This window comes from Sinocyclocheilus rhinocerous, unplaced genomic scaffold (assembly GCF_001515625.1).
Source record: "Sinocyclocheilus rhinocerous isolate Xijiao unplaced genomic scaffold, SAMN03320098_v1.1 scaffold475, whole genome shotgun sequence".
Lineage (NCBI taxonomy): Eukaryota > Metazoa > Chordata > Actinopteri > Cypriniformes > Cyprinidae > Sinocyclocheilus > Sinocyclocheilus rhinocerous.
Genome location: NW_015646677.1, coordinates 178,849 through 187,966, shown reverse-complemented (window position 1 = coordinate 187,966; position 9,118 = coordinate 178,849). Strand labels below are relative to the sequence as shown.

Below are 9,118 nucleotides of genomic sequence, written 5' to 3'. Positions count from 1 at the left end.
ACACACACACACACACGCACGCACGCACACACACACACACACACTCACACACTCACACACACACACACACTGGTTTCCATGTGTTATGGGTTCACATAGGTGTAATGGTTTCTCTACTGTAAAAACAGTGTTTTCTATCCCCTTACCTAAATCTACCCCTCACAGGAAACTTTCTGCTGTTTCAGATTCTCAAAATTCTTGATTTATAAGCTTTTTTCCTTATGGGGACCAACAATGTCCCCAAAGCCAAAATTACTGTCTTTGTGGGGACATTCCCTAATGTAGGGAATACCAGTTACACACACTCACACATACACACACACACACGATATGCTCCCCTTTTCCTTTGAATTGAGCTGATCTTTTATTAATAATTTACATTAAGGCAGAGCTCACCATTTTCCAATAAATATTAGCACAGAACAAAATCGTCAGAGAAGGACAGCTTTCATCGAGATTAAAGCAGGACTAGTTCACCGTCACACCCAGACTCAAACAGATCCCAAAAGATCTTTTGTTCTGCTCTGTTTGAGCTATTAATAATAAATCGCCTTCATCATCAGACAGTGTTTGAAATGAATATGGTTTCATTTTTCCAGCTGGTGATGTGGATGTTGAGAATGGTGTGTTTATTTATTGTTATTAAGTAAAGATCATGTTCCATGAAGATATTTTGTGGTAAATTTCCTTCAGTAAATATATAAAAACTTAATTTTTGATTAGTAATATGCATAATAGTATATATTCAGCTTTCAGATGATGTATAAATCTCAATTTAAAAAAAATTTAACCTTATGACTGGTTTTGTGCTCCAGGGTCACATATAGATATTATTATAATAACAGAGATAGATAGATAAGACAGATAGACAGAGAGATGGAGATAGATGGATAGATAGAGAGAGAGAGAGATCTGTCATTACAGTTTTTTTCAATTGTTTACACGCAATTTTGAAAACCGGGTTCTTTTTTTCACAATAAGCACAATTATCCAAACACCACACTCAATGTGCATAATTCCTAGATTGTTTGCAAAATGACACACTTCATTCAGGTTCTATCAACTCTTCAAGTCCTTCTCTACCTCTTCCTCTACCTAGGCCTCTTCCTCTATCTCCTTCTTCTCCTCTTCCTCTACCTGGGCCTCCTCCTCTACCTCCTTCTCCTCTTCCTCCTTCATCTCCTCTTTGAGCTCCCCCTCTCATTCTCACTCTTCTTCTTCTTCTTTTAGCTCCTTCCATTTTTGTTGAAGACAGGTGAACTCACCTGCTGCCTTTTATAGCACACCTGAGTGCTGCGTTTTCAAATTAGCACATGTGTGCTTCCACACCTGGTGGATGTGATTATCCAATTCGTTCATTAGTGTGGTCATTGGCAATCCGGGGCTTTGTAATGACAAGGAAGTAACCTCACAATCCTTATCTGTGTCTAAGGTGTGAAAATGTGTGTAGAGTTTTACAAATCACTGTGTGTAATGTTTTGCAAAAAGGGTGAAGCAGACATTGTGTGTAATGTTGTGCAAATCTGTGGAGGTGTTTTGCTCATTGGAGTAGAATTTTGCAAATTGTGTGGAAATTTTTATTTTAGTGTGTAAACAATCGTAAAAAACGGTAATTTGAATGGCACGTTCACCTGCGCGCTCAGGTGTGATGACGTGCGCGTGCGCGTGGAGGCGCTGTCGGGTCGCGCGCGGGGGTAGCTGAGGCGGAGCGCGAGTCAAACTCACGCCAGCGGCTCTTCATTTAGTCATTTAACCGAGAAACTCACTGACAGCCACCGTCACCTGCCGAGCCGTGCGTGTTTGTGCTTCGGCCATGCGGTAAAAGCGGGAAGAAACACAGAAACAGGTGAGTGTGTGTTTACACACCACACACACACACACACACACACACTTGTATGTTGTAGATCGCGGTGTTTTTAAATGTACTCTTTGTAAACACAAACAGCAGCTCGTTCGCGGTGTGTTGTAGCTAGTGTGTATTATTGTGTTTATTTTGTGTGTTGATCACGGTTCCGTTCCGTTCGCTGGTTTAACGGCTGCGCGGTAAATACTGTCCCGGTTGCCATGGCAGAGCCGGTCACGCGCACGCGATCAGACTTCACTGACGCGTTACATTAGTGATCAGATCTTATTATTACTTACATCATTACAATTGTGTTTACATCGCTGCTAAGATCAGACTTCGCTGATATATCACTGAGATCAGATGCTATCATTACAGCACTGCAGTTGTGTTTATATCTCTGCTAAGATCAGACTTCACTGATATATCACTGCCAGTCTATGCGTCAGATTGTATTATAACATCATTGTATTTACGTTTATATTAGTGATGAAATCAGACTTCACTGCAGCTGTTTATATCACCGCTTCATTCAGATGTTATTAATACACAGTGCTGGGTAAATTGTAGTTCTTTATGATTACATGATGAAAACTGTAGTTAGTAACGTAATCTAGGTTACTCATTTTAGGTAATGTATTATGACTACTTTTTTTTTTTAGATTAGGCCTACTTTTTTATCTAACTTGTTTTAAAGTTACCATTAAATGTACCATATTGAAATAAAAGTGCATAAGTCATTTGTAAGTCGCTAAAGCGTCAGCTAAATGACTAAATGTAAATGTCAAGGTAAAAAAAAAAAAAGCAAAGACACAGAAAATATATTCTAACATCATAAAATACATTAAACATTACATTACATCAGGGTTTCGCAAACTGGGCTTAATGTAAGAACGGCAGAGGGTTTGTGTGAGTTGACAGAATGCTAATAATTCATTAAATCATAAAAATATTTGTTTACCTGCATGTCAATGACTATTAACTGACACCAGAGAACTGTAAACATGCAAATGTATTGTTAAATTATTGAAATCTTAACTTCCCCAGAGATATTTCAGCTAAATATTTTATTATAAGGGGTTTGGCTGACAAAAACGTTTGGGAATCCATGCATTACATCAACAAACATTAATACAAATGAATGCAGCAATGTCATTATATTCCCAAAGTCTTCCAATTTTGAAATATTTTGTCCTGACTTTCCAAAATGAACACATACTGAAGCTCACTAGATATGACGACAGCTATACATCACCAGTGTTTACATAATTATTTGTTTCATACATAGTCTAATTGCTTATAATTTAACGTTTAAATAAGAAAAAAATAAGAATTTAGGGGAATCAATACATTTAATAATTAAAATGACACTGTGTGAACAACATGCAATCACATAATCCATAAAAAGTATATTATTATGAGCATTATACAATGAAATATGCTCTAATTGCAAGTATTGCAGAGATCAGACTTCATTAATGCATCACTGCTGTTGATGGTTTAGCACGTCCTGAACCTTGACTGTAATTCTGAGAAGCTCTAATCTGAGGTGGTTCAGTGTAGGGAAGTAAATGGTTAACGGCCCTTAATAGGGACGCACTGTAAGACAGAGTCGCTCTCCAGTGGGTTTCAGTAATTGGTGTTATGAGCGGTGCAGGTCCCAGTGCTACGGGTTAAATATGGAGCCCTGTTACATAACCGCTAATGTTTCCATTAATTTCATTGAGCCGTGGAGTTATCTTCAGCTGCTGAGACATCTTACTGTCCTGTAGTATTTTAAGGGTTCACACCGGGTTTCGCTGGATCTCGAGCTTTGAGCTGCTGGTTACTGTAGTATGATGAGTTTTCACAGTGGAGCTTTAACCTGAACGTGAGCTTTCTAACAGGATTCTCTGCGGTAGATAAGATGCTCTTCACTAATATCTTAAGCGTCGGGGAAAGTAACGCATTACAATATTGTGTTACTCCCTAAAAAAGTAACTAATTGCATTGTTTCTTTTTATGGAAAGTAGCGCGTTATGTTACTTTTTAAATCCGAGCTGGGCTTGCATGTTTGTTTTTAATATAAAAAGTTCTATTTTTGGCAAATGCAAAAGCCTTTTCACACCAAAAGTGAAATGAATAGGCTGAAGGAAACGGATTCTGGATTGCATGAAGAATAGGACGCAGGAGAAGAAACACTCTTCAGCAATGAAAAGAAATGAAACACAAATGCTATGTTTATCTAAAGTATTTTTTTCTTGTTAGCATGGTTAAATTGGATCATTGAGGGTCAGCAGCAAAGACACTGGCTAATAAAATGGGATTAAATACATAAAGGATGTTTAACGTAATTAATTATTGCAGGTTTGCATCATATTCTGAGTTTGCATTCCTTTGTTTTTATTCATTTTGAGGAATACTGAATCTGTTTTTGTGCAAGTGAGATGAGTAAATGGTTCAAAGACAAAAAAGGGTTTAAGCATAAAAACAATAAGTGTAATACTGATTTAAATTGTTGTTATTTTCCCCCCCCCCAAAAAAAAAAAAAAAATTCTGTTTAATTTAATTGCAATTTTGTTTTTGTTTTTCTGAGCAAAAAATAAATATATTTTTTTAATATAATATATATATATAATATAAATAATAATATTTTCCTCTGATTTACAGAAGAGACCCACTATACTCATTTAAAACACAATCAAATTTAATATGCTCCCTTATTCTTTTATATATTTTAATATGTACACGTCAGAATAATCTTGTTGTTTGAATTTTTACATAAATATTGTGTTACACTGAATGACAATGTAACATTACCAAATTTTCAACCAAATTTTGACATTTTATTCTACAAAAACTTATTTGAAACCTTACAGTTAGACACTTTACTTACATTTAATGTGCTTTCTATGCACATAAAATCACTTTTGTAAATTTCTTTTGATGCGGACATCTTAACGTCTTTGACCCAAATGCATGTTGACATTTAGTGTAGAACTACAGTAACATCATGTTCACACACAACGCCTCTGCACTTACTCCTGATTTCTGTCTCCATGGCAACACCAGAGCTGTCACTCAATACATGGGCAACAAAGTAACTGGCGTTACTCGTTTGAAAAAGTAACTCGGATATTTTATTGCAAATTTAAAAGTAATGTGTTACTTTAGTAGTTACTTACAAAAGTAATCTGATTACATAACTCGCGCCACTTGTAATGCATTATAACCAACACTGAATATCTTGCAGTGTTATGTAAAGACTTTTGCTCCATTATGTTAGAAACAGCAGCACTGAAGACACTTCTGACCGCGAGTGGTTAAAAACAGCAGCTGCGTCTGGGACCATGTGATTCTGTGGGAGTATTTCTGGATGTCCTCAGCGTTTCTTTGTTTGTTTTTGTTTGTGTGCCGTGATGACGTCAGCTGCGTTCAAATAGTTTCTTTGGCAGCTCGTTGTGAAGTGATTATGGCGTTTTGTGTCTGCGAGAGAATCTCAGCAGACTGAAACCGAGCCCATGGGTTTGGTGTCACTCAGATTTTTCTTTACTCGGTGTTTGGCACATTCACGTGTGCCGCTGAGAACTAATGGCAGCGGAGCTTGTTTGGTGGAGGCTGGAGTCTCTGGAGGATTTCTGCTGGTTTCTGGAGGAAAAATGTGCCGGTCTCTGGAGTCTTTGTTAGGAGAATTAATTTTACTCTACTCTCTTGAAAATAAAGGGGTTTTGCCAACCGTTTTGGCTCCAAAGAACCTTACAGTAATCCATTCCAGAACCATTTTTTCTTAATGTAAATAACATTTTAATAATCTAAAGACCATTTTTTTCTCTATAAAGTACATTTTGATCAGTGGAAGGACTCCGTGGATGTTAAAGGTTCTTCTTGGAACCGTCAATGCCAAAGAGAACATCAGTGGATGTTTATATCTTACACAGAACTGCTCTATAATGGGCTGTTCGCACAGAATGCGTTTTCCATTCCAATGCGCTACTTTTCCATTGTTTTTCTATGTAAATGCGCGCTAGAGGAATGTGTATAATATCTATAATATTTCACATCTTGCATCTTTTACAGCGTCTTGCACATGAGCGCCGTGTTTTTAAGACGCCGTGTCAAGTTAAAAGAATTTTACATGCAGCGACGCTCATCAATGTCAGTTCCAGAGCAGTGGACCAATCAGAAGAGTGCGGAGGCGGAGCAAGCGTGGCAGGGCTCGCAAAATTTAAAAATCCCTGGTAGCCCTTCGGGCAGGCATTCTTCAGATTTTGCTAGCCTAAAAATTAATTTAACTAGCCCGAATAAAAGATAATGTATTTTTTCTTCAAATAACAAGTCAAGATCTGCAGATGGAACTTTGTTTGTAGAAGCATTTTTTAAATGTGAACTAGCACCTCATGACTACACCACGTTATGTACGAGAAGCTGCAAAAGACACAGGCGCAAGTGGAATGTACAAAACGTGGTGGCATTAATTTTTAAGTAAATATAATGGGCGATATATTGCGTCACCAAAAATTATTGAGGTCATGTACATATATTGCGCGATAAGTCGATATATTGATTATTGCGACAGGCCTTTTATGCGTCGTCTCATTAGGGTTCAGAAACCTTCAGTTTACTGTCATTAACTCACTCACGTGATTTTACCTGAAGTTTGAAGACACGCTCCTGTATAAGAGCGAAACTCTTCTGATATCTGTGTGATTTTAATGTTGTCTGGTTGTTGTCTGTTTCTGATCAGCACAGACAAGCCGAACATGCCTCCATTGAGCGAGTTTCCTCCTGCCTTATCTACAAAGTCATAACGTCCTTTATTGTCCTCTATTCATAGCACAGCTGCTCCTGTGACGACCTCAGAGCACAATGACTTCTGCTTCTCTTACTTCCTGCATGCGAGCGACAATCAGAGCAAAAGTATCCGAGATACACACGCTGAATCATATCAGCGCAGGCCGTGTTTGACAAACAGGTTTCCTAATGAGATAATGAGATTCATGGCATTAGCGCTCATTAACTGATCACACTGCTCTTTATCAGAACGACAGCAAAGCAAACGAGGTGTGAGTTCGTCATGTGAGCCGTGTGTTCAGTGTGTTGAGGGTGAAACGACCTTCTGATGTTGGTCAGGAGTGAGTGCTGTAACTCTGTGTTCTTTTCTGTCTTTATTATCTCGCACACACGTACACACACATACACACACACACACACACACACACACGTACAGTAATAGACCATAATTGATTATAGCCTATTGACGTCATTCGCATACGCGCTTGTCACGCGAGTATTAAAAAATGCACCCACTATTTTTTAATCTGAGCTTGGTTTTTTCCCGCATATGGCACGTGTGCGCGCTAGAGAGAATCGCGGCTGGCTTCATTGCACAGAATATGCGCTGTGAGACACGTGCGTATTGCTTGTGCTTCGCTGCTATTTTAGTCTTTTACTTTAGATATGCTTTAATTTCTGCCGTTTGGAATGCAGTACGTATTAGATGCACGAAACTCACGTACTGACCGACTTTCACGTGCGCTTCACGTTTGTTTGTCCTGAAGCTCGATCGCGGCTGTGGTTAATACACTTGCATCTACTTTTATGATACGAAACTGATGTAAACACAGTCAGTTATGTTTTCAGAACAGGACAAAACATCTGATATGTGGAAACAGATCTGTGCATTAGTGTGAATGCAGCCTATTAAAGCTGCCACTGTCTATGAACTCATCAGTAATAATCAAACAGCAATAATGCTGAGGAAAAAAGAAAAACCCAAACTTTGTTTGTAAACTTTCGTATGCTTAAAGCACTCTTAGATACTGAAAATGCTTTTTGTTTATCACTTGTAATTGTCTTTTCCCCCTTTTATTGCTTTATATTTGCTTGTATGTTTTAAAGCTATATTTTGTTTAATTCTTAACAATAATTAATTAATTATTAATATATTAAATAATTATTATTTAATTATTAAAAAGTAGCCTGCTTATATAATTTAATAAAAATGCACATAATAAATTTGATATAATCGTGATGCATCATGATATCGAATTGAATTGAACCGTTGATAATCGTAATCGAATTGAATCGTGAAACCAGTGCCGACTCACACCCCTAGTAAATAACAATTGCTTGATTGTTTATATCCTCACAAAATCTTTATTATCATCCAGCTCTAATCTGATAAATGCGACTACATGATATGAAGATATTACAAACATTAACATCATGATTTTCTGTAAAGCTGCTCTGAAACAATGTGTATTGTGAATAAACAAATAATATTGAAAAAATTGACTTTTCAAGTTCACGTTAAAAAAGTATCCGTTTTTAATATGTGTCCCTGCAGCACAAAAGCAGTGTTAAGTCGCTGGGGTATATTTGTAGCAATAGCCAAAAATACATTGTACGGGTCAAAATGATCGATTTTTCTTTTATGCCAAAAATCATTAGGATATTAAGTAAAGATCATGTTCCTTGAAGATATTTTGTAAATGTCCTACTGTAAATATATAAAAACTTAATTTTTGATTAGTAATCGTCACACAGCTGATGTTTGATCAGGTTGTGTGTGTCGTCACTGGACACACACTGTAAGAGCGTCATGTGACGTGTGCGAGGCGTGACCTCGGGCGGAGGGTGCGGCCCGATCGGGTTCCTGAAGGTCAGAGGTCAAGAAGGTTCTGGTTCCACCTGCTCCTGTTACTCTGCTGCGCGTCGCACCTGTTCGATCTGTACATTTATTTATTTACTTATTTATTTCTTTGAGTTGTAGTGAATAGTGAAGTAAATGTGGAAATAAGACAGTTGACTGCTCATGAATTATCAGCATCAGCTTATCCATAAAGCCTCTATTATCAGTGACTCTGAACTTCCTTATGACTGTGTTTGACGTGTTCTTCAGAGATATGCTCACGTCTCACGTTCCAGTGTTATTGTAGTATCATTAATATACTATTTTTTGCTAATATTTTAAATTGGGTTTTATTTTTATGTATTTTTTTCTGTTTTCACTCATTTTGTTCATGGTTAGGTTTTTAGTATTTTTTGTCAATTTTTTATTAAAAATGTCTATGTAGTTTTATTTTATAAATGTTTTATTTTTTGTTTTAGTATTTTTTTGTCCTTTTTTATGCCTGTGTAGTTATATTTTATAAAAGTTTTATTTTTCATTTATTTGTTTTAGTTTTAGTTTTTATTTGGTTATTTTAGTTTATTTGCCAAATAGCAACAATAAAATAAAAATGAGGTTTGTTTATATATATATATATATATATATATATATATATATATAAATAA

General features: G+C 36.7%; 1 protein-coding gene across 1 annotated transcript in view; it reads left to right on the top strand.

Moving 5' to 3' along the window:
- Positions 1-1,710: 1,710 nt before the first annotated feature.
- Positions 1,711-9,118, top strand: part of eps8a (EGFR pathway substrate 8a, signaling adaptor) — a 43,070-nt gene continuing 35,662 nt past the window's right edge. The window contains exon 1 of the mRNA XM_016512068.1: positions 1,711-1,846. The gene's annotated coding sequence lies outside the window, so the exon portion shown is untranslated. The remainder of the gene's footprint in view (positions 1,847-9,118) is intronic.